Genomic DNA, 26,686 nt, shown 5'->3' with positions numbered 1-26,686 from the left:
CTACTACAGATAAGGCTGCACACATGGAAGCCAAATTGTCAAGATCTAGGTATGTCATGAAAAGGGGTTGGGTCTACCCTGGGGAAAATGGAAGATTTTGGAATCTTTTAAGCACAGGGAGTGCCACTAGCAGCTTTGTGTGTTGGAAACACCCTCTGGCTCTGTGGAAGGATGATTTAGAGGGTGATGAACTTAAGTCATGGAAAACAGGTATGAGACTGAGCCACGGCTTGAAAGGTAATGTGTGTCTGAACTGGAAATGAGGCCAGAGAGACTGGAACTAAGTTCAGAGACATGGAATAGGCAGAACTAACTTAGTGATACTGAATGCTGGGGAGAGGAAGGAGCCTCAGGTAAATTCCCACTTTCTGGTTTGGTTTACCTGGGGTAGTTTAAAATCTACTGTTCTGACTTACCCATTCTCATGGAAGGAGATAGCATTCATTCATCTATTCAATGAATGTGTATTGCATGTGCCAGGCCCTGTCTAAGACACTGGGGATATAGCACTGAACAAAGCAGCAGAAATCCCTGGCCTCAAGGAGCTTACATTCCAGTAAAGAGAGTAGGACAACAGCACAACAGCCAAATAGATTAAAATGTGTCAGATGGTAAGAGGCCGAGGTGGGCGGATCACGAGGTCAGGAGATCAAGACCATCTTGGCTAACACGGTGAAACCATGTCTCTACTAAAAATACAAAAAATTACCCGGGCATGGTGGTGGGTGCCTGTAGTCCCAGCTACTCAGAAGGTTGAGGCAGGAGAATGGCATGAACCCAGGAGGTAGAGCTTGCAGTGAGCCGAGATTACGCCACTGCACTCCAGCCTGGGTGACAGAGCGAGACTCCGTCTCAAAAAAAAAAAAAAAAAAAAAATGTGTCAGATCAAAAAAAAAATAAAGCCAGGGTCAAAGGTGTGCTTAGGACAAGGAGAGGCCTGCCAAAGCAGAGAGCACACCCACTCTGGCAGACCTTACCGGCCTTTAAGAGCAAAGAGAGGGTACAACATTGCCCAGATAAGGAGAAACCCCTTCAGCACCATCCACTACCCTGCAAACTCACCTTCAGTCGGAAGCTAAAGAGGAATGTGTCGAGGGGCCAGCTCCCAGGGAAACAAAGAAGAAACTATAAAGGGTTAGATGGCAGATGCAAAGGGTTAGATGGCAGATGCAAAGGGTTAGATGGCAGATGTAAAGGGAACATCTGATGGCCTCTAAGTCTTTGGGCATGGGTAAGTTCACCCGAGAGAGGATGTAAGTAGAAAAGACAGCCACAGACAGAACCCAGACAACAATAACATGAAAAGGGTGTGTATAGGCTGAGGAGCTCCCTAAGGTAGCTGAAAGAAAGTAGGAAGAAACTAGGAGAGGTAGGACCAGGGAAGGACAGGTCTTTAAGAAGCCAGGGGTCAACAAGAGCAATGCTGCTGAGAGGTCAAGTGAGATGAGGGTGACATACGCCCACTGAATTTGGATATAAAAATGGAAGGAGCTAGAAGTGAGGAATGGATGGTGATAACTGCTAAGGAGAAGGGAGAAAAATCCATAAAAGGATGGAGGGTAATCGAGGGGTGCTAGGTAACATAAACTGGTCAAAGAAGGTGACACTTGAGCAAAGACCTGCAAAAAGAGAGGAGGAAAGGGAAGAGTCTTCCAGACATAGGGAGTTGCCAGTGCAAAAGTTTGGAGGCTAGAGAAAGATGCCATTAGAAAGAGTCCTTCTCCACACAGGGCCAGCTACTGCCCAAGAGCACTGTCTGTCTTCCTCAGAAGGTAGTATTGTATTCCTGTGACAAGGCCTAACTGAGATGGTCCTTCTCACCTTCCTCAAATGCTGCATTTCTCTCTGAAACCAAATGTCTGAGACAAGTTAAAATAATTAATTGGGAAGCCATTAGACTGAGGCAGCTCTAATGCCCTGGGTTTCTATATGAGCAAACCAAAACCCAACTCAGTGGAATTGGTCATGTTCTAGGAAAACAAAATTTAAGCTTAACCAATCAGAAACTGCCCACTAACCTCTAACTATAGACTTTACATTGGAATTATCCAAATAAGGCTACTGCTCCACTTTAACCAAGCAAATATTTTCTTTGCCTTGCTTATTCAGTCACTCTGTAAAAGCTTCCTTCTCATGCTCCTTTAGAGGAGTCCTGAAAAAAAAAAAAACCACTTCCAGTTTGGAGTTGCCTCATTCATGAATTGCTGTCTGCTCAAATAAACTCTAAAATTTTAATGTGCCAAAATTTATCTTTCAACAGACCTCAGAGAGCAAATTATCTTCTGCTTGCTGGACAGGAGAACTCTCAAGTCATTGGAAAAAGCAAGATTGTTAACATCAGGGAGTGGACAATAAAAGAGACTCCATTTACTCCTGCAAAAAACTGTGGTATTGGAAAGGTGAAACTGCATTTGTAAAATTCTGATAGTAAGAGAAATCTGACATAGTTGACTACATCTTGTTTCTGACCACCAAACTGCCCTTGGTCATTCCTGAGTGTGAGCCAAGTTAACTTTGGGAGGGAATTTAGTGCACAGTTTAACTTAAAAGTATGGATGATAATAGCCCCTCCCTAAAACTAACCCCCTTCTTGCTCAGGGACTGAAAATCACCTTTGTAAGACTAATGAAAGGCCACAAAATTAAGATTGTTGGAGGGCCCAAATTCTGCTAAGATGTAGGTGTGCTTTCTCTAATCCCTTACTGCTCAGGAGTTATGTAGCCAGAGGTCACAAGATTTGTGACTTCCCTGCTCCTATAGGTAACATCACTATTGTGGAACCTAAGATTGGTGTTTTGAGATACTTTTCAGACTGATTCCACTTGGAATCATGACTCAACTGACCCTGTGGCCCCACCCAGAGGTGGACTTAGCACATGAGGACCATTTTCCACACCCCTATGATTTTATACCCAACCAATCAGCAGTACCCATTCCCTAGCCCTCTGCCCACCAAGTTGTCCATAAAAACTCTAGCCTCTCAGTTCTCAGGGAGGCTGATTTGAGTAATAACTCCATCTCCTGCACAGCTAGCCTCATGTCAATTAAGATCTTTCTTTACTGCAGTGCCATGGTCTCAGTGAATTGATTTTGTCTATGGAGCAGGTGGGAAGAACCCATCAGGTGATTATAAAGCCAGGATCAAAGGTGTGCTTAGGACAGAGAGAGGTCTACCAGAGCACAGAGCACACCCACACTGGCAGACCTTACCAGCCTTTAAGAGCAAAGAGAGGGTGCAACATTGCCCAGATAAGGAGAAACATTCAGCACCACCCACGACCCTGCAAACTCACCTTCAGTCGGAAGCTAAAGAAGAATGTGTCAAGGGGCCAGCTCCCAGGAGAACAAAGAAGAAACTATAAAGGGTTAGACGGCAGATGCAAAGGGAACATCTGATGGTCTCTAAGTCTTTGGGCATGGGCAAGTTCACTCGAGAGAGGATGTAAGTAGAAAAGACAGTCATAGACAGAACCCAGACAACAATAACATAAAAAGGGTGTGTATAGGCTGAGGAGCTCCCTAGGGTAGCTGAAAGAAAGTAGAGAGAAACTAGGAGAGCTAGGACCAGGGAGGGTCAGGGCTTTAATAAGCCAGGGGTCAACAGGAGCAATGCTGCTGAGAGGTCAAGTGAGATGAGGCTGACACAGGCCCACTGAATCTGAACATACAAATGGCAGGAGCTAGAAGTGAGGAATGGGTGGTGATTATGCTCTTCTTTGAAGAAACTCATGGAGGTTGGTCAGGAGCAGTGACTTAGGCCTATAATCCTAGCACTCTGGGAGGCTGAGGTAGGTGGATCCCTTGAGCACAGTAGTTCAAGACAAGCCTGGGCAACATAGTTAGACATTGTCTCTCCAAAACCTTAAAAATTAGCTAGGCATGGTGGTGCATGCTACTTGGAAGGCTGAGGTGAGAGGATCACTTGAGCCCAGGATGTGGAGGCTGCAGTAAGCCAAGACACAGCACTCCACTCCAGCTTGGGTGACAGAGTAAGACCCTGTTTCAAAAAAAAAAAAAAAAGGAAAGGAAGGAGTTAGAGAGTAGAGCCAGAGGCAATCCAGCTCTATCTCACTCCTCAAGGTCAAAACCAGTGGTGAGGGAGGGAGACAAGATGGAAATACTAGATACTCGACAGGCTTGGGAAACTGAAGTACCTCCCGGGGTGTCTCAGTTGCCATGGGGCAGCCAGAATCGAGAAAATACTCTGAGAGGGAGGTCAGCCCATCTTCCATCCTCAGGGATCCAGACTGATGCAGCAACAGTCGCCATCTTGGATATTTCTGGGTGCTACTGCAGAGGAAAGAGGATTCTGGAGGATTGTCCCCAGACAATTAGATGTTTAGCTTGACTCATCTCATTTTGGAGATTAGCCAACAAATCACATGGCCCCAGTCACCCAAAATGGGGCCCAGGAAGTATAGTCCAGAGATAGTTGGTGAGCAGCACTAATGATTACCATAATTTCCATGGCAAGGGGAGTCCGTGCACCAGCCAGAGGATTGGGCAGCTTAGGGAGAGGGCACAGCTTTGAGGAACTACATGAGGACAGAGATGAGTGTCAGGGTCAACGATGCTGTGAGCCAAGGGAGCTAAGGCTGCAGGGGTGCCAGTGGAGGTGCAGAGGGAGATGTGCAAACAACATCAGCTCTAGACAATTCAGTAGAGGGGGCAGAAGACTCAGAGGCCCACACCATAACCTTGGAGGGGACAAGATGGCCCAGCAACAGTCAAACAGTCAGCAAAGAATGAAGCGGGGCATGGGACCATCTGCCCTGGGCTAGGACAGCCACTGGGAAGGTAGACTGAATTGAACGAATTAAATTCAAAATTGACCACTTTTAAAACCATAAGTGACTAAGTTATCTTGAAGTGGCAAAAAATAAAAATTAAAAAATAGCCATCAGAGGAAAAGGGGGAATTGTGAGAAATCCTACAGCTATGGAATAGTAACTAAAGAGAGGCTGCACCTCTAAGCTGTGACTGAGACTTTTCTGCTATGATAAGTGAGTGTATGCTGGGAGGGAGGGGACAGAGATTAGCAGCACCGTAAACATCAGATTCTACACATGTAAAAGGCCTCTATTTTCTTTCTGAATGAAGAGACAAGGTCACCTAGGACTCTGCTCTGAAGGTCCAAACACCTGGAAATGTGATGGTGACCCAAGAGCCATAAACTAACCCTGAGTGATGCCTACACCAAGGGGAACCAATACTAGCAGGTACCCATGTCCCCAAGGACAAGGATGCAGCATCGTGGGCCTTAATAGGGAGCAGAACAGAATAGAGCACAAGCTCTTGCTCAGATAGGACAAGCTGGTTCAGTGATGGTCATGCATTCCTGGAGAGAAGTCAAAAAATGGCCCCTGCCTTAGAGAAGGGCAGACGGAGGCAGCAAGGATTCCCTTCACATGGCTTTGACATCTTCAGTGAAGTCACATTGGTTTCCTGCATGTATCTGACACTAATGAATGAGGAGAGAACAGATATTGTAATCAGGCTGAGGTTCAAGACTTGGCTCTTCAACTACTGCCAAATTACAACCTTTCTGAGTCAGTTTTCCCACCTATAAAATGGGGAGAAGTGAGTCTCCCTGGAGTGTTTGAATGAGGACCAAATGAGATAATTCATGGAGACTCCTGGCACATAGGAAGCATTTGTGCACGTAGGAAGCATTTGTACACATAGGAAGCACTTGTAAAATATGAGTTCCCTTGTCCATATTTTTGTCCACCGGTGAACTGTCTTGATATACTGAGAGTTTACCCCCTGACTTCATGATGTAAATTTTTTTTTAGCAGTCCCAGTAAATTATTTGGAAAATCAAATCCGAAGGCATGTTGGACATGGCAGAAGTACAAATGTCATGTAATGAACTATATAGCGACCTTGAGCTTTGACCACCCCATCCCACCTCCACCCCCACCAAACCTGTTCTGTAGCATTATATGACAACACGGGAGTAAAACGCTGATAAGGATTTTTTTTTTTTTTTTGAGTTCTGATCACTTCCCCTCAATCCAACAAGGAAAAATTTAATTTTTTCTTTTAATGTATAGAGGCAGAGTCTCACTCTGTCCCCAGGCTGAAATGTAGTGGCACTATCATAGCTTACTGTAATCTGGAACTCCTGCACTCAAGAAATCCTCCAGCCTCAGTCTCCCAAGTAGCTGGGACTACAGGTATGCACCACTGTGCCTGGTTAATTTTTAAAAATTATTTGTTGAGATGAGGTCTCATTATGTCACCCAAACTGGTCTTGAACTCCTGGCCTCAAATGGTCTTTCCACTTTGGCCTCCCAAAGCATTGGGATTACAGATGTGAACCACAATGCCTGGCCAACAAAATTTTATTGAATGACTAGTAGTCAGTAGAAGGAGATGTTTCCACATTGGGCATTGGTACTGTGAGATACTGAATGACAGAAAGAATATTAATGTGCTAAAAGTAATATTCTGGTTGTTTACTTATACATAACAAATTTCCCAACACTGAGTTCCTTGAAACAATTTAGTTTTCTTTCTCATAGTTCCAGGGTTGATGGACTCAGATGGGCAGTTCTCACTTAGGGTCTCTCATGGTCAGATTCAGGCTGGGGCTGGAGTTCCCTGAAGGGGTAGGAGCCTGGAGAGCAAACGGCTGGACCAGCTGACGACTGCGTGAACATGCCCTGACGGGGCCTCTCCTTTCTTGGGCAAAGTGGTGGGATTATTTTGTTTAAAGCATGAGAATGCATTTCCCTGGAGGGTGACACTAGGAGGTTTATAATAATCCTAACACTTAACCTGAAAGGAAGTGTGGGTATGGGTCAGGGACACGGCACAGGGTTGAGAAGGTCGAATGGAGGCAGCAGGGCACAGCAGTTAAGAAGATGGACTTTAGAGATGAAGACCTTAGCATCTGTGGGCCACTTTGACACTTTGAAGGCTCCCCACTCACAGGCTGTGCAGCATTGGGGCAGGTCCTCATCCTCTCTGAACTTCATTTTCCCATCTCCAAAAGGGGGGTAATAATGCCAACTTTGCAGGGTATTTGCGAATCCTGAATAAGGTAATAAAGTGCAATGTTTTGTGTTTAGATGGTGCTTGTCAATTGTTCAATGTTGTCAGGAGGCAGCATTTTAGAGGTTGAGCCCAGATCCAGCCCAAGAAATGAGAAATTCCAATGCTAAGAAACTCAGTTGGTTCTAGGATCTCTGGTGATGGCTAGAATCAGACATTCCCTGTACTATTTTAAGCCAAGACAGAAAAATGTACTTTTGATGAGTAAACTTGCTTTTGAATACTTGTTTCTACCTGCATCCATGTCCTTGTAGGGTGCCCCCCTCAAAAACAACAACAACAAAAACTCTGGCTATGGCTTATTCTGGTGCCTTTTAAATGGTAGGGTTTTGTTGTTGTTGTTGTTGCTTGTTTGTTTTCTTTTTTTATTACAGTGGTTGAAGCTTCTCTTCATTCTGTGCGTTTGGCTCTGGAGAAAAAAGAAGCTCAGATCATAGCATGCTGTAAGTGGGTGTGGTCTGGGAATGCCCACTGCTGGTCCTTTGTACATAGTATCTCTCCCAGAAACTGTCAGCTGTCTTGGTGACAGCTAAATACGTGCTTTAGACATGTGTTAAAAATCAAGCCTGCCAGGAGGGCTCAGATTTCATCCTGCTGAACCACCTTCTGTGTCGGTCCTTAGGAAGAGGGCAACAACCAAAAACGCGGATTAAGTTGCTTCCAGGTGGAATTACAGGACAAGGGCCTGGTTTGGGAAATGTTCTTATGATTTAAGGGTATCAGAGAGGACCTACTGCTTGAGTGCTTTAAGAAATAAAGAAATTGGCAAGTGTGTTGCTTTCTACCTTTAAAAAATATTTGTGAGGCCGTAAAAACTGGTTAAAAACTAGAAAGGCAGCAAGAGTTTATATCTATGTCAATATTAATGCTGGAGACAAGCCCTCCACCCAAGTGACAGGAAAGCATCCAGAACTAATTTGAGTCCCCAGGCAGATTTAGAAAATTATTATGCCTCAACGTGGGGTAGAGCTGAATCTATCTGCCTTTGGCCCACTTTGGAAGATGATCTCTTCCCACTGCAAATAAACAAATGATGGAAAATGCAGGCCAGAGTTGGAGAGAGCCTGACTAGGTAATTTTAGCCATTGACACAGAGAATTTTTCTACTCACTAAGATCAAGGCTAAACTTGGAGTGGGCAGAGCTCCTCAGCATCTTCTGTGGTCAAATATGCAGCTTGGCAATAAATCAGGAGAGGAATGAGCACAGGATGCATCCTCTTCCGCTAGGACATGGCTTGGCCGTGCTCATCACAACAAGGGTCTGTTGGTTTATTTTTCCTCTATGGAAAGGGCATTTTAAAAAGAGGACCAGCAAATAGCCTTGGACAAATTTGGATTATGAGGTCAAGGAGTAAAATCATCAGCAAGCTTACGTGGAAACAGACATAGAGGCAATCAATTTTGAAATAAGATACAGTGGATAAAAAAGAGCATTTAACAAATGTTTCTTGAAGTTCTATGTATTCAACTGTTATTTCTAAATCTATTTTACTTAATGATATAGAGATTAAAATGTACTTCCCAAGTAATTAACCAAATAATGTGAAAACTAAACAAAATTTAGGCAGCATTAGAAGTATAGAAACTAGAAAGAGGAAGGTAATGCTATTGCTCCACCTGTGCCCTGTGTTCCAGACTCCACCTTTTACGAGGGAATAGAGATGACCTGGGGCCTGTTAAAAGGAGAGAAAACAGGGTGGTAGAAAGACACAAAAACTTGTCATTTAGAGACTGTTCAAGAACTAGGATTGCTTTGTGGGTGTGGGGAGAGATCAAGGGGCAAAGGGACATGATACTCTTTTTAACAAAATGTAAAGCCCATTATGTGATTTGAAGTGTGTTGATGTAACAGTTCCAGAACAAATACTGCGTACTGGCTGAAGAAAGTTACTAAGGAATGGAGTGCCTCAGTGGTACCAAGTTCCCTTTCACAAGAAGGGTGGATGGTCCATCGACGGTGGTATGGTAGACATATTTGAGCATTGGATGAAATTGGATTGGGATGAGAGGGATCGAGGAGGGTGGTGCAATGGTCACACCAAGAGCTCAGCCCTAGAAGTAGACACATTTGAGGGCCTTGCCCACTCATTTTCCCTAATTCTAAACACTCTACTTAACTCATCTGAGCTTCAGTTGCTTCACCAGGAAATGGAGATAACAGTGCCTGCCTCATAAGGTTGTTTTGAGAAATAGATGCATTAATGCATACAGAGAGCTTCACATTCTGCTTGGCTTGCAGTGCCTAATACATGACATCTGTTCTCACCATTAATTATGAGCTTTATGGTTTTTATTACCCTGATAGTCAAATGTAAACTTCCCATATTCTCTAGTTCCAAGGAACGTAACTGACAACATTCAGGTTTCTAACCACAAGGTGGCAGACAGATTGTCACTCTATTATACTCTGGGATGGAGCTTGGAGATAAGAAGCAATGAGAAAGCAGTAATAGGATGAAAGGGGAAAGAGAAATGAACCTGGACCTGGTGGGACCCTGGTGGGTCCCTGGTGAGAGCTGTGAAATCAGGCCATGGATTTATAGGGATTTTACTGTGCTTTGACTTTTACATAATTACTTTCTTTTTTTTTTTTTTTGGTTTGGCTTTTATGGGAATAAAATATCTTTTGAATAAATAGGAGTTTTCCTGAAAGCTGATGCTTATGGTGACTTTACTCCACGACAGGGAGAAAGTGGAAAAAGATGGCTAGAAAACGAGAGTGTGTGTTTACTGTCATGCAAGGAAGATACCAGACATAAATATGGTAACACCCTTCCCACTCATCCACAGCTGCCGCCAACTCAGGCTCACATCTACAAGCATGAAGATATAACCCGCTCATATAGGCACCCAAGAGTTCTTTCTTGCCTACTTTTTTCCCAAGCTTACCCTCTCCAGACTCCTAGTAAAAGAAATATAAAAACATAACTTTCCCCTGGGCAAGGATGGATATGGGACCAGATGAGTGGATTCTAGTCCCACCTTGGCTACTTAAGGAGATATTTTGGTTTGGAGAAGTCAATCAATCAGTGTTCTCACCCCCATGGTGAAGGGCGTAACCTAACCCTGATCCATCTCTAAGAGGTTCTTTCATCCCAATAGTCTCTTACTTTCTAAAGCAGAGACGAAGACCTTTCTCTGAAGCCTAGCATCTAATCTTAGTTACCTGAATCATGAGCCACAATTCACACAAAAGCACCCTGATGCATAGAATGTTGAAAGAACTGGAAGAAACTTTGGAAATTAAGTAGTCCTGCCCTTTTGCATTATAGATGAAAAATTGATAAGGTAATTTTATCAAGGATAGACAGCGAATTGAAGATTAGGCCAGGACTAGGCTCAAGCCCTTGGAAATTCTAAGAATCATTCCCAAACATGTACATACACACATGTTTGTACACACACCACATCCCACACATTATAACGTTTTTAGAGCACTGTTAAACATAATTTAGATCCATAAAATTCATCCATTTTAAGTACACAATTTAATAATTTTTAGCGAATTGACAGAGTTGTGAAACTATCTTCAAAATCCAATTTTAGCATATTTTTATTCTCCCATAAAGATTCCTAGTGCCCATGTGCTATCACTCCATTCCCATCACAGGCAAACACCAATCTACTGTCTGCCTTTATAGATTTACTTATCTCAAGGTATTTTACATAAATAGAATCATACAATATATAGTTTTTCCCCAATTTTAGAGGAAAAAGCAGTCAGTCTTTAGCCAATAAATATTATATGTTGCTACTTACGGATTTTTCATCGAATTCCTCTATCAGGTTGAGAAAATTATTTTCCATTTCCAGTTTACTAAAAAATTTTATTGTGAATGAGGATTAGATTTTTGTCAAATGTTTTGTGTATCTGTTGAGATGATCATGTGACTTTTGTCTTTATTCATATTATTATATTAATATCACATTACATTGATTGATTTTTAGATAGTAAACCAACCTTCTATTACTAGGGGAAATCCTACTTTGGCATGGTGTATAATCATTTCATATGTTGCTCGATTCATTTTGCTAATATCTTGCTGAAGATTTTTGCATCTGCAACCATGAGGAATATTGGTCCATAGTTTTATTTTCTTGAGATGTCTTTGTCTGGCTTTGTATAAGGGTAATACTGGTCTCATGGAATTTGTTCAGAAATGTTCTCTCTTGGAGTTTGTGGAAATGTTTTTTTAAAAAATTAGTGTTTTGTAGAATTCACCAGGGAAGACATCTGGACCTATGCTTTTCTTTGAGGAAAGATTTTTCCATTACTATTAAAATTCTTTACTAGTCTATACATATTTTCTATTTCTTCTTTAGTCAGTTTCATTAATTTGTATCATGCTATGAACTATTTCATCTAAATTGTCTAATTTTTTAGCTTGAAATTGCTCATCATGTGCTCTTATAATCCTCTTAATTTCTGTGAGATTAGTAGTGATGTCTCCTTTTTCATTTTCTTCCTTTTTTGGGTTCAGTTTAGATCAGGTGTCTCAACCTCAGTATTATTGATATTTGGGCACAATAATTTTAATATGGAGGGGCTGTCATGTCTTGTAGAATATTTAGTAGCATCTCTGACCTCTACCCACGAGCTGTCAGACACACACAGACACACACACATACACACAAAGTATTACAATTAAAATGTTCTCCAGACATTGACAAAATATCCCCTGGGGGACAAAGTCACCCTTGGTTGAGAACCACTGGTCTAGATGAGATTTTAAGTTTGTTGGTCTTTTCAAATAACCAACTTTTGTTTTCCTTGATTTTACCTAATTTTCTGTTTTCCATTTCGTTAGTGTCTGCTCTAATCTTTATTATATCCTACATTCCACTTGCTTTGGGGTGAATTTACTTTTTTTTCAGTTTCTTAAGGTGGAAGGTTTGGTTATTAATTTGGGGTATGCAAGGTCATTTTAAGACAAATTATATTTTGGACAACTTGGATTTTAGAAAACCTAGTCTCTTAGCTAGAAGAAAAGTTTATATGTTAAAAACTAGAAAGTAGTAAAGAAAAGCTTTTCCCCCAGCACCCAATTTTACCTTCTCTAAACAAAATACTATGTGAAAGAAACAGCCATGGTGTTCTTCTAGACTGCTCTTACCTATTAACCCAGCCTTCCTTAAATTACACGAATCTTCAGCCTCTTCTTGAAGCTTCTTTCCCACCTCCCATTTATGTCCTGATTTATGGTTCCTCTTTTCATTCACTTACACTGATAGATTAGCTAATCTGATTGAGCAACTGTTACTGACAAGGTCAGAGAATATTTTTACTTTACCACTATGCAATCTATCCATGTAACAAAATTTCTTTTAGGAAAATTAGACTTTAAAACAAAGACATTTTCAAATCATGGAAGGACAGAGAAAATATAGCTGAACACACCAGAAAGGAAAACTTAGTTTGGTCAGGCTGAGATCAACCCCCATTCCATGAGCAAGTGCTAACGCCGGGATGAGGCTACCCCTGGGAGTTAAAGAGAGTGATCCCATTAAGACTCCTTGGCTAGCACTAGAGCTGACCCCTGGAAACCAAATTGAGTGTGTGAGCACCAAGATCATCAGGAGCAGAGTTGACAACAGGAGACCGGACAAAAATGAGGAGCAGGGCAAATATGAAAAAGGCAAAAAGCAAAGAGGGTCTTGATATTTCCATTTAGTCTGCAGGTTACCTTTCCGGGTTCACCAGGCACCTAGGGTGTGTCAATGAACTGGCAATTAATTACAGGAAATCTGGCCATCAGCTGTCAGCCTGTTCTGCCCATGTGCTGTGCACAGGGGACAGATGCTGTGCTCTGTCTGCATGTAGGGCACATGTATGCTCTAAAGGGCCTAGGAAGAGGAAGGCAGTTCAGCTTCACACTCCCTTCCTTGATTCCAGTCCCTCTCTCAATCTCTGTCCTCATCTGTGTCCCTTTACCAGTCTCAGTTCACTTTCCATTCTCCTTCACCCTTTTAGTTCCTCTCTCTCTGCCCAGACCTGGGTTCTCTCACATATTACATTACCCAGGGTTATAAGCAGAACTAAGTTCAGGGCTGTAAGAAATATTCTTTTCCCACCTCAAACTCTGCTTCTTACATAACACTAGTTCTTCCTATTTCGGGAAAATCTGGGTGTGGTACACTGGTGTTTACAGTACAAGAACATATTGCAGCATTACATAGCCACACAACTGGGAAAATGCTGAAATTGGAAAACTTGGGCTGGAGCTGAGATCCTGTGGCTACCCTTGTTCTAAGCTATGAAACATGTCTATCAGCTAGAGAACAAATAATTTAAAAGAGGGGAAAGTTAGCAGAAGAAAGATGTTTTCTAAAAACAGGGAAAAGGGAACCTACACAGTGCTACCTACATATGATAGGAGCTTTACATGCACAGTCCTATTCACCACATAGCGATGGTTCAGTAAACAATGGACCACATACATGATGGTGGTCCTATAAGATTATGACAGAGCTGAAAAATCCCTATTACCTAGTGACGTCATAGGCATATGACATACTGCTATAATGCAGTGGATCACTCACATGTTTGTGGTGACGCTGATGTAAACAAATCTACTATACTACCAGTCGCATAAAAGTATAGCACATACAATTACGTACAGAAAATAATAATAAATAACATTTTTAGTTTATGTATTTCCTATACTATATTTTTTATTGTTATTTTAGAGTGTATTCCTTCTACTTATTTAAAAAAAAAAAAAAAGGCCAACTGTAAAACAGTCTCAGTCAGGTCCTTCGGAAAGTACTCCAGAAGAAGGCATTGTTAACATAGGAGGTGACAGCTCCGTGCATGTTACTGAGCGTGGAGACCTTCCAGTGGGACACGACGTGAAGGTGAAAGACAATGATACTGATGACTCTGCCTCTGTGTGTACCTAGGTTAATATGTGTGCTTGTGTCTTAGTTTTTAACAAAAATGTCTAAAAAGTAGCAAACAAATTCAAAATAGAAAATAAATAAAGAAAATAATTTTGTACAGCTGGACAATGTGTTTTAAGCTAAGTGATTTTACAAAAGAGTCAAAAAGTTTTCAACAATTAAAAAAAGTTTATAAAGAAAAAAGGTTATAATAAGCTAAGGTTAATTTATTATTGAAGAAAGAAAAACTTTTAAAATAAATTTGATGTACCCTAAGGACACAATGTATATAAAGTCTACAGTAGTGTACAGTAATGTCCAAGGCCTTCACATTCACTCACCACTCACTCACTGACTCACCCAGAGCAACCCATCTTGTAAGCTTGATTCCTGGTAGTACCCAATACAGATACACCATTTTTTAAAATCTTGTATATAATACTTTTACTGTACCTTTTCTGTGTTTAGATACACAGACAGCATGGTGCTACAGCTGCCTACAGTATTCAGTACAGTCACATGCTATATAGGTTTGCGTTCTAGGAGCAATAGGCTATACCACAGAGCCTAGGTGTGTAGTAGGCTCTACTATCTAGGTTTGTGTGAGTACACTCTACGATGTTTGCTCAATGATTAAATCACCCAGGACTGCAGCTCTCATATGTCCCTGCCAACCAACACATGACTGTATTGTCTAATTTAATTTTTGCAACTCCATAAAGGAGCTCTTATCTTCCCAATTTTACAGAGGAAGAAAGTGAGGTCCATAGACCTTAAGTAGCTTGCCCACTATGAGTATGTGGCAAAGCTGGAATTCCAAGGACTGAGTGACTCCAAAGATGGCTTTGACCACCAGATGGATTTTGACCTCTTTGACCACCAGATGGCTTCACACATGACTCAACGGAGAAAATGATGGTTACCTCGGTAATCTCTCCTGTCTTTGTGAAGAAAGATCTCTCTAATCTTTCTTTCTTTCTTTCTTTCTTTCTTTCTTTCTTTCTTTCTTTCTTTCTTTCTTTTCTTTCTTTCTTTCTTTCTTCCTTTCTTTCTTTTTCTTTCTTTTCTTTCTTTCTTTTCTTTCTTTCTTCTCTTTCTTTCTCTCTCTTTCTTTTTCTTTCTCTTTCTTTCTTTCTTTTTTCCTTCTTTCTTTCTTTTTTTTTCTTGAGAAAGGCTCTCACTCTGTTGCCCAGGCTGGAATGCAGTGACATGATCTTGACTCATGTCCCATGACACAGCCCTTAGGAGGTCCTGAGAACATGTGCCCAAGGTGGTCAAGGTATAGCTTGGTTTTATACATTTTAGGAAGGCCTGAGACATAAATCAAATACATTTGAAATGGTAACCTCAACTCCCAGGTTCAAGTTATCCTCCTACCTCATCCTCCCCCAAAACTGGGACTACAGGCATGAGCCACCATACCCAGCTAATTTATTTGATTCTTTTATAGAAATGAGACGTCACTACTTTGCCTAGGCAGGTCTTGAACTCCTGGGCTCAGCCATCCAAAGTGCTGGGATTACAGGCATAAGCCACCATGCCCAGCCTGTGATTAGTTTTCTTTTATTTAACAATAGACCCTAAAGCAGAGAATTCTGGAAAGATGGCAGCTCAAATGTGTCCTGACCCTTCAGTCTCTTCTGTAACCCAGCTAACTTCTGAGTCAAGCACTGCCCTGCTGCAATTGGCAATGGTAAAGGTAAAGATCACTACATGTCCAGGACTTTGCCCACCTGGGCCAGGTGAGAGCCTGGAAACAGCATTAGAGACCTTGAGGTCAAGGATTAGAATATTTGTATTTAGGAGGAGAACTTAGTCTATTGAGATCCATGAACAACTACCACCTCCCACCTCAACATCATTCCCAAGGAAAGAACAACTAGGCCTGGATAAGTGTCTCTGGCTTCCTGCCCCTGAGATGCTGAGGAAATCATGAAAAGGGGGACTTTTGTCTCTCTATTCCTAGAGTGAGAGAACTCAAGAAGGGTAGGAAACAGAAAGATTTCTTCCTGATGCTGACACCTCAGTCAGCTTGACATTGAGGAAGGGGCCAGATAATAAACGTGATTGTCTCATTCTAAGAAAACAAGATTTTTTTCTATTGGCAATTTTTTCTTATTGGCAAAGCCTCTCCTTTCTTATAGGAGAAAAGGAAAGGAGTATCAAAAAGCATTGTGCAGGAACTAAAGGCAGAGAAGTCAATTTGAAGTCTGGGAGAAGATGGCGACCTGAATTAAAACAGGGACAATGGAGTGGAGATAAGAGAATAGCATTTGGGCTGGGCGCGGTGGCTCATGCCTGTAATCCCAGCACTTTGGGAGGCTGAGGTGGGCAGATCACGAGGTCAGGAGTTTGAGACCAGCCTGACCAACATGGTGAAAACCTATCCCTAAAAAAAAAAAAAAAAAAAAAAAAAAAAATACAAAAATTAGCTGGGCGTAGTGGTGCCCACCTGTAGTCCCAGCTACTTGAGAGGCTGAGGCAGGAGAATCACTTGAACCCAGGAAGTGGAGGTTGCAGTGAGCCAAGATCACCCCACTGCACTCCAGTGTGACAGAGTGAGACTCTGCCTATTAAAAAAAAAAAAAAAAAAAAAGGAATAGCACTAAGAGGCACTTAGCAAGCAGAATCCAAACATGTTCAGGCAAATACATTGGCAGGTCTTGGTGAGATATGGGAAGTGAGGGTGTGAGAGGCATCATGAATGAGCCCAGATATCTGGCTCATGCAGTTGGGTATGTGGTAGTAAGTACCCGCTTCCCAAGGAGAAGCCTGGGAGATAGAGAAGGTAATGATGAATTCACCTTTGGGCTCCCTAAGCCCAAGGTATCCAGGGAATTTTAGTGGGCAGCTGGGAATACAACTCTTGTGCCCAGCAGTGAACCTGTGGGTGAAGTGGGCCCCTCAAGACAATTACTTTTACTGGCTGCGGTGCCACAGCTCTTCCTTAGCACACACCGGTCCTTGGGGAAGTCACTATTTCCTAGCATCACTGAGGCTGCCCCCTCCTCATTCTCCTTGAGGAAAGCTGAAATGAATGGAATCTCCTTCTCCTGCCTCTCATTTTTTGTCTCAAAGTTTGTGTCACCCTCGCTTTCAGGAAGAGAGCCCTATTGCAGCCCTCAAATTTGCAAGCCTGGTGACTTACTCTCCATTCTTTTCATCAAGAACACAGATGAGCATTTGTTTAACACTTAATGAGCGTGCATAATGTGCCAGGCTTTGTGCCAGAGATCAGATACACAGAAATGCAAGAATATGCTTGTGCCTACAAGGAGCTCACAGTGAAGATACAGATATACACACAGTCATTATGTGATACAATGATGAAGTCCACATGGGCATGGCTGAAATTCAGTGAGACTTTGGAGGGAGAAAGGAAGGAAAGGAGGGCAAGCCTGCAGAAATCAGGGAAAGTGTCATAGAAGTGGTAGCCATTGGCCTGACACTGAAGAATGTACAAGAATCCACAGGCTAGAGCAAGATGGAGCAGATGGAGCAGATCTAAACCAAACGCCTGCAAAAAGACCTAGGTATAAAAGAGTCTGATGTGTTGGAATGTGGGTGGTTGCAGACAGCTTAGTGTGGCTGGATGTAATGTGCAAAGACAGGAGTGTTTGAGGTGGGTCTGTAGGGAGAGCAAATGGTCTGTGCAAGTGCTAAGCCTTGCATGGTGAAAGGCAGTAGGGACAGACTTCCTCTCATTTGGGCGCTCTCCCCTAGGAGCAGCTCATTAACATCCTGCAGGAGGAGAAACACAGCCTCCTTAGCATGACCATGGGTGCTCAGGAAAAGGACATTTTGCTGGCTAGTTAGGCTGTCTGCAGCTGGACCAAAACAGGTATAGTCAAGGTATGGGATTCCTGGGACAATCTAGCCAGATGGCAACCAGCATTATGCCCAGATACCAGCACCAGCTTGAGCTGCAAACAGCCAGAGGACCTCCTCAGAGCAGTCACAGGGCTCAGGCTGAGATAAAAGAGTCCATTCGGTCCAGATCCCTCGCATTGGCCCAACCGCAGTTCCTGCCTGAGATACAGTTAGTTAACTTTAGTGGACATGGACATGACCAGGGTTCCAGGGGAAGCAGTAGACATGGCAAGAGCCACAAGGGCCAGCAGGATTCAAACAGGCACAGAAACCTTGGGCCCCGGCCTTGCAGAAGCAGTTACAATGACCATGAGAAGCGAGGAGAACACAGAGCAAAGAGAGAGGATGCAACAGCAGTCGTGGCCAGAGCACGTACCTCCCCAACACACAGGCAGATGGCACAGTACTGGTGCATGCTTCCACAAGTATATCCTATGAGCTTTTGGATTTGTTTATTGGCTATGAGTGTTTTTATGGCCACAGACTTCCATTTTCACTCCATGTTGGCAGGGCTAGCAAGAAATCTTGTTGATGTTCTCAAACTATTCAGAAAATTTACCATATTTTATATGATCTAAGAAGCCACATATTATAAGAAGCATTATTATTTTATGTACTACAAATATAAGAAAATACTGCTGATTAATTGTAAGATATAACCAATTGTAAGACATTTAGTTCTTATTATTCTTGTTACCAAGTATTTCCCTGTCTCATATATCATACTGGATATATGGTGGGGCTGCATTTCCTGACTACTTTGTGGATATGTAAAGTCATATGACTAATTCTGGCTGAGGAGTTATGAGTAGAAGTGACCAACTAATTAGGTACTTGTGAGATGGAGACTTCCTAGGCTCCTCTTTCTAACTCACACAAAGTTACCAAAGGGGCTAGTGGCAGCAGTAGAAATGATACATGAGCTGCATGACTTGTTAAGGTTACACAGAGAAATCAAGCCCTGAGTTGAGAGTTAGCTCTGACAAGCCTACTTCATGTTTCTGCTTCCCCTGCATCAGAAAAGATCACGGTTTCTGAAATGAATGAAAAGTACTATCATTCCAGGAAGACATTTCAGGATCCCCAACTGGCTTCAACTAATGCAAATTTTTAAACAAAGATATGTGTTTTCAAATGAAATGATAATAAAGTACAACATTAAGGCATAATAAACATGCTAGAGTTGTCCAGGGAAAACTTTTAGGACTAGGAAAATGAAATTTATATGTTATGTTAGTTACTTTCCCTGTGTACCATCACTCACTGTATTAGGTCTTCTTTTGCAGGGTTGATATTTAGAACATTTGGGAATTCATATGGAGAGTATATGCTTTGACAGGAGACTAATCTCTTCCTGAGATAGCCAGGAAAAGAGAGACACAGAGAGAGAGTGGAATTTATGAATTTACGAGCTTTACTACCAGGGATTAAAGAGGCATGGGAGGCAGAGATACTCCCTAAACCAAAGCGCATAAGCAACAGTTGGAAACATTGAACTCTACCCATATTGACCAATTTCATTTTTTCATGCCTGTGCCCCCATTTAAAGAAGAAGAGGGAGGTCTTTGTACTTGTTGATAGATATAATTTTCAGAAATGCCCTGATTTCAAATACCTTGCTCCATTCTACCCATAAGTATATGCATGCTTGGGAGATCATGTGTTGTGCTTTCCTAGTTTTTGGCTAAGAACGCATAGTTGCTGAAGAAATGGGTCGGAAAGGAGGGCTCTAGGGAGCTTGCACGCAACTTTGTAGCCACCAGGAGAAGAGATATTACTATGAAGATAGGAACAAGCAGGTAGAAGCTTCTTCCTGGAAAACAGGAGGCAGCACATGGGACTGGCCTGGGACTGGAAAAGTGGACCCTGAGTCTTATCTAGCAAAAAGGCCAGGAAAGTTTCCTAGAAGTGAAGTGATAAAAGCACTGCTTCTAAGTGTCATTTGGGCTGGGCACAGTGGCTCATGCCTGTAATCCCAGCACTTTGGAGGCCAAGGCAGGCGGATCGTTCGAGCCCAGGAGTTCGAGACCAGCCTGGGCAACATGACAAAACACTGTCTGTATAAAAGATACAAAACAAAAAAAAAGCTGTGGTGGCACATACCTATAGTACGAGCTATTTGGGAGGCTGAGGCAAGAGGATTGAGTCCAGCAGGTTGAGGCTACAGCTGAGCCATGTTCATGCCACTGCACTCCAGCATGGGTGAGAGAACAAGACCCTGTCTCAAAAAAAAAAAAAAAAAAAAAAAGTGTCATTTGGAACATTCCAGTACAAATGAGCAAACCTAACACCCAGATCTTAGTTTCTAAATACCATTTTCCCTTAAAAGGAATTAGGGCTCTTTAAGAACTGGCTGATTCCAGAAGTGTAGCTAGAAAAGTACAAGATAAGCCTGGAACATCTTGCTACGTGGAAGGCAAAGATGTGCTCAAAGAATGCAAGGATGTGTGAGAAGCATAAGGGGCCGGTTGAAGGAACTAAACCTGGGACAATTTGAGCTTCAAAGTAAATATCAACAGTACAGATTATAGCTCATGGAATACATTTAAAAAGCCATGGGTCTACAGTTATGTAAATATATAAATGAGAAATAAGAGAAATCTCTTCCTTGCAGTAGGATGACAACTATCAATAATAAATATAGAAGAAACGATGTAAATGAATGTAGGAATGATGGAATAAGAAAAGAATCATCATTTGACAACAACCATTTGGGTCCTACCCAGAAAAATATGTATTTTTTTGCTACAAGGCATATTAGCATAACAACTGGTAAAATCTGAATGGGCCTGTATATAGGATAATAGCTATATGAATGTTAATTTCCTGGTTTGGATAATTGTGCTGTAGTTATGTAAACTAATAACTGTTTTAGGCAAGAATCACCAAGTGATGTTAAAACTAAGGGGAAAGTATGATAAGAAGCAGAATTTTTAGATAGTCTAGATGTATCTCCCCACCAGACTCTTACTAATTACAAATGAAAAAAAAAAAAAAAGTAACTTTACAGTGTAGAAATCTCACTGACCCCACATTAAAAAGTGTTCAAAGTAGACATAACCTATAATTGGCAGTAGATAACATTTGTCTTCTGTGATGATGCACTGAGAAAAACATCATTATTTCTGTGGTATTGATTCCAAAAAGGCATAACCTGAATCAGTCGTGGGCAAGTGTGATGGTTAATACTGAGTGTCAACTTGATTGGATTGAGGGATACAACGTATTGATCCTGGGTGTGTCTGTGAGGGTGTTGCCAAAAGAGATTAACATTTGAGTCAGTGGGCTGGGGAAGGCAGATCCACCCTTAATCTGGTGGGCACCACCTAATCAGCTGCCTGCAAATATAAAGCAGGCAGAAAAACGTGAAAAGGAGAGCCTACATCTTTCTCCCGGGCTTGACGCTTCCTGCCCTCGGACTGGCATCCTTGCTCCTCAGCTTGCAGGCAGCCTATTGCGGGACGCTGTGATTGTGTAAGCTAATACTTAATAAATTCTCCTTTATATATATAACATATAATTGGATATATGTATATATCCTATTAGTTCTGTCCCTCTAAGAGAACCCTGACTAATACAGCAAGCATCGGACAAACCCAAAATGAAAGACACGTGACAAATTAACTGGCCAATAATCTTTAAAAGTGTCTAGGTCATGAAAAAGACTGAGGAACTTATGGGAGACTGAAGAGACATGACAACTAAATGCATCACATGATCTTAGATTGGATCCTACCCAGAAAAATATATTTTTCTTTTGCTATAAGGATATTAGTGTGAGAACTAGTGAAATTTGAATAGGTCTGTAGATTGAATAATAGCTGTATGAATGTTAATTTCCTGGTTTTGATAATTGTGCTGTAGGTGTGCAAAAGAATGCCCTTGTTTCTTGAAACACACACAGAAGAATTTAGGCATAAAGAAGCATTATATCTTCAGGGTACTTTCAAATGATTCAGAGAAAGAGAATGAAAAATCATCTCTGTAGAATGTTAACATGTTGGGAATCTGGGTTAAAAACATATGGGAATTCTTCAAAATATTTTTGCAACCTTTCTGAAAGCCTGAAACTATTTTAAAATAAAAGGTTTAACAAATTTTTTTTTAATTTTAAAATAATTAATACAAAATTCCAGGGAGTTTCTACTAAAAAAAAAAAAAGAGAGAGAGAGAAAGTTGCATAGAATCCCATACAGGGTGGATGGGGTAAGACTGGGGGTAGGAAGAGATTTCTTTTCTTGTACCCACAGTAGGTCCAGAGTGGTGACTGCCCAGCCACATTTCCTATTTTCCTAATGTTTCCTGGCCTAATTTCATAATGCCTACAGCCAGGAAATACCGGCTTTCCACCTCCCTTCAAACAGGCACCCACACATTCAAAGCACAGATGTACACCGGAATCATCTCTGAGCATCCCTTGAGATCACACTACCCAGAGGGCAGAAAGCCCAATACCCACCTCTAACTAAAGGTCTTGATTATTTTGCTGATTGTGTCTCCTCTCCAGCTTCAGTCTTCTCTCTGCCTCCAAGAATCTAACCAAAATTTTACAAGGTTTCAATTTCGAGAAACCACATGCTATACTGGGAAGAGCACTGAACCCAGAGTCTTACCTCTACCATCAACTAGCTCTGTGAGCTCAGGTAACTCACTTCTATAGTCCTTGTACATAAAATCAAGACTTTGAACTGAATCTTCTTAATAATAGTCTCTTTCAACTCTAAAAAGTTGATAGGTATTTTTAAAAAGACTCCTGACTTTAGATAGGTTGCATCACCATGAGAACAAACTTTTCCTCCTGAAGTGAAGAGATGAGATCTTGCACTTGATTCTCAAGGTTGACCTTGGTTTGAGTTCATGACATTGACATTGCTTTACTCAAGGGAAGGATGACAGCCAAGAGGCAACATTCCTACACCCAAGTTCTATTTTATCCCAAACCCTGCCAGCTTTGCTATGTTTAGCTTAAACTATTTCTGGATGCACAACAGTTAATCACCTCCTCCAGTGAAAAATTCAAGGAGAAAAAAAATGCAAAAAAGTCCTATAATCACTCCTGAATGCCCCTGACTCTTCTCCTGGATCCCTCTCTCCCACACCCTTCATCTCTGAGATTTCTCTGCTGTCACCATAACAGTGTGCACATGAGCTGTCCCCCTGTTTCTGGAATGCTCAGTTATCTATTTCCTTTAGTCTTGGCTCAGATTCAGCAGCTACAAGTTGTCAAGGAGTTGGGAGAGAGAGACTGTGCCCAATCTGGCATGAAAGCAGGACCTGGGCACACACATTTAGAAAATCATTCTTTGGGCTTGGCCTTCTCCCTGGGCTGTTCATCCATGCTAACATCTTTGACTCTTTTTCCCTAAGTCCCAAACCTCTAGAATATCATCTCTTCTCTCAGTGACTACTAAGCACAACTCCATTTACTTTTTCAGATTTTTCTCTAATCTGATTGTTCCTTTACTTAAAGAAAAAAATTCAAGTTAGAAAAATGTGTGCTCAATTTCCCTTGTGGGGCCAGATAAGGGAATACAATGGAAGTCTTATATCCTGGAGGAATGCAAGGAATCCCGAAGATGGGCACAGGCTGTTGGAGCTAAGAGTACTTTTTATAACTGAAAACACAAGAGCAATGAGAGAGTGGTACAAGCTGGATAGACCTAGGGGGCCCACTGGAGTCATGAAGTTTCTCTACAAAAGAGGAGGTAAAAATATTTTAATTCCTCTAACATGTCAATTTTGTAAAATTATGAAAATAACAAAATATAAAAATGTCAAACACACAAAAAGTAAAAATATCAGTACAATGAATACCCACAGCATTCTGCATATTCACTTTCTTATATTTTCATATGTATTTCCATATTTGGTTTAATATATTCTTGTGTGTTATATTTGCATATGCATGTGTGTGCTTGTGTGTATATCATTATAAAATGCCATATATATATATATATATATATGCACTAATTTCCAAAAAATAAGGACATTTTGTGTCTTAACACCAATAACATTATTACCCTTGAAGTTAACAAAAATTCCATATCATGTAACATCCTGGTGTCTAGTCCATTGTCCTAGTCATACAAAAAAAATGTGTTTTTAGTTGGGTTCTTCAGAATAGGATTTAATCAGAGTAAGTAAGTGGTCTAGCTGACTATACAGCATTTTGCATTTATCTCATGATTTCCTCTTGGTGTCATCTACCTTATCTCTCTCTACTGTTTTTCTTTACCTTGGAGATTGTATCTAAAGGCATGGTTAGATTCAGGTTAAGATTTTTGGTAATCACTCTTCATAGGTGATGCTGTATAGTTCACATTACAACATATCAAGAGGCATACAATGTCGGGTTGGGAAACTAAATTTGACCACTTGGCAAAGTGCAGTCAGTTCTGCTATAATGCCACCTATGCATTCGTGGAAACCACTGTGCTATGCAAAACTGCGCATTATAAACCACAAGACTCATGAGGAAAATTAGGTTAGAGGTCACATATTCAAAAACTTTGTCAGTGACATGTACAAAAAAAAGATAGATACCTATTAAAAATAGCACAGTTTTACGTATGGGAAGTCATTAAGAAATGTATAAATACTGCAACGAATATGGCTCTTTACCTTGAAAAAGGCCTGAAATTTGTTTGTGGAGTTAGGCATCAGGTTTCTTGCAGCTTGTAAGTTACTGTGAAGTAGTGGAAGGAGGGTCATTTGAGGTTGGTTGGAATTTCCAACACTAGATGTGGATGGGAGTGGCTTGCCGCACAGGCAGTGAAATGGGGTAGCTGGTAGATGTCCGAGGTGTGTACACGCGTGCACTTTGTGTATTCCTATGTGGCTTGGTTCAGCTGGGTATAGTTTTCTGCACCTACCTAGTGTTTGTTGTGTACAAAGCTGTGTATAAGCATATGTGAAAGTATACTATGCTCAAAGTATATCAATTGCATTAGAAAGGTTTACATTTCAAAACAGATTATATGAGAACTGACTGATGTTGTAGTTTACATCTTCTTCTTTTCTTGATCAATCTAGCTTGATGTTTCACCAATTTTGTTGATGCTGTCAAAGAATGGGCTGCTGGTTTCATTGACTTTTTTTCTATTCTTTTGTTCTCTGGCTCATTTATCGTGCTCTTATCTTTATTATCTCCTTTCCTCTTTTCCTAGCTTTCTAAGGTGGCGGTTTAGATAATCAACTGTAGATCATTTTTCCTTTCTAAGTTTTTAGAGGTATACTTTTCTCATTAAGTACTGCTTTAGCTGCATCTCACAAATCCTGATAGGTTATGTTTTCACTAGCATTGAGATCAAAATATTATCTAAGATTTTTCACTTTTGCAAAGATAGAGTAAACATACCTTTTCCTATTCTTTAAGTATAGCTAAAATTCCTGGACATTATGTATAAAATAAATGTAAGAAGACTCTGATAAGCAAACAGCAAACGGCAGACAGGCTGGGGACCTCAACACATGAGGGATGACGTGACTCCACAGTAATACTCATGAAGCAGAAGCTTTGTAAGGATCCTGAACTCAAACTCTGCCCAGTAGTAATGAGGCGGACCCACCCACTGCTGGGTATCCATGAAGGCCAACTGGGGAACTTAGACTTTTATCCCCACCTGTCAGCAACAAGACATGCTTCCTTTGTCCTACTGGAGCAGTGTCAGAGGAAGCCTAATAAGGAAAGGAGAATAGACTAAGTAAGATCTACTATCTCATGATATAATACTGAAAATATTCAAGATTCAACCGAAAATCACTTGTTATACCAAGAATCAGGAAAATCTGAACTTTAACAAGAAAAGACAATGATTAGATGAATGTATTAAAGCAAACTAAATATGGCCTGAGAAGGACTCCATACTTCTATATTTGAGTCCTTGTGGATGAACTGCAACCTAACTTAATAAGTAGACAAGATTGAAAACCTAACTTAGGAGTATGCACCTGTAACAATTGCTGTCTCTGGGCCAATCCCAGCAGCCATACTTCAACCACTCATACACTGCTGAGTGTTCAAACTATGTTCAAATAAGGCAAACACCAAGCTGTAACCAATCCAGTTGTTTCTGTATCTCACTTCTGATTTCTGTACGTCACTTTACTTTTTTTGTCTATAAATTTGTTCTGACCACGATGCACCTCTGGACTCTCTCTGAATCTGGTGTGATTCTGGGGGCTACCTGATTCACAAATCATTCATTGCTAAATTAAACTCCTTTAAATTTAATACAGCTGAAGTTTTTCCTTCAACAGATGCCAACATCAAGATGACACAGATGTTAGAATTATCTGACAAGGATTTTAAAGCTGAAATCATAAAAATGCTTTAAGAAGGAATTATGAATACTCTTGAAATAAATGAAAAAATCAAAAGTCTTTGCAAAGGAAGAGAAAGCTTCAGCAAAGAAATATAAACTACAAATAAGAACCAAATGATTTTTTTTTTTTTTTTTTTTTTTTTTTTTTTTTTTGAGATGGAGTCTATTTCTGTCACCCAGGCTGGAGTGCAGTGGCATGATCTTGGCTCACTGCAACCTCCCCTTCTCAGGTGCAAGCAAGTCTCTTGCCTCAGCCTCCCGAGTAGCTGGGATTACAGGTGAATGCCACCAAACCCAGCTAATTTTTTATATTTTTGGTAGAGATGGGGTTTCACCATGTTGGCCACGTTGGTCTTCAACTCCTGACCTCAGGTGATCCACCTGCCTTGGCCTCCCAAAGTGCTGGGATTACAGGTGTGAGACACTGCACCCAGCCCCAAATGAAAATTACAGAACCAAAAAAAGGATGAAATAAAAACTCAATACGTGAACTCAGCAGTAGAATGGAGAAGACAGAAAAACACAAAAAGTGAACTTAAAGATAGAACAATAA

This window comes from Chlorocebus sabaeus, chromosome 12 (assembly GCF_047675955.1).
Source record: "Chlorocebus sabaeus isolate Y175 chromosome 12, mChlSab1.0.hap1, whole genome shotgun sequence".
Classification (NCBI taxonomy): Eukaryota; Metazoa; Chordata; class Mammalia; order Primates; family Cercopithecidae; genus Chlorocebus; species Chlorocebus sabaeus.
The sequence above is the reverse complement of the archived record's forward strand: the minus strand, read 5'-3'. Positions refer to the sequence as shown.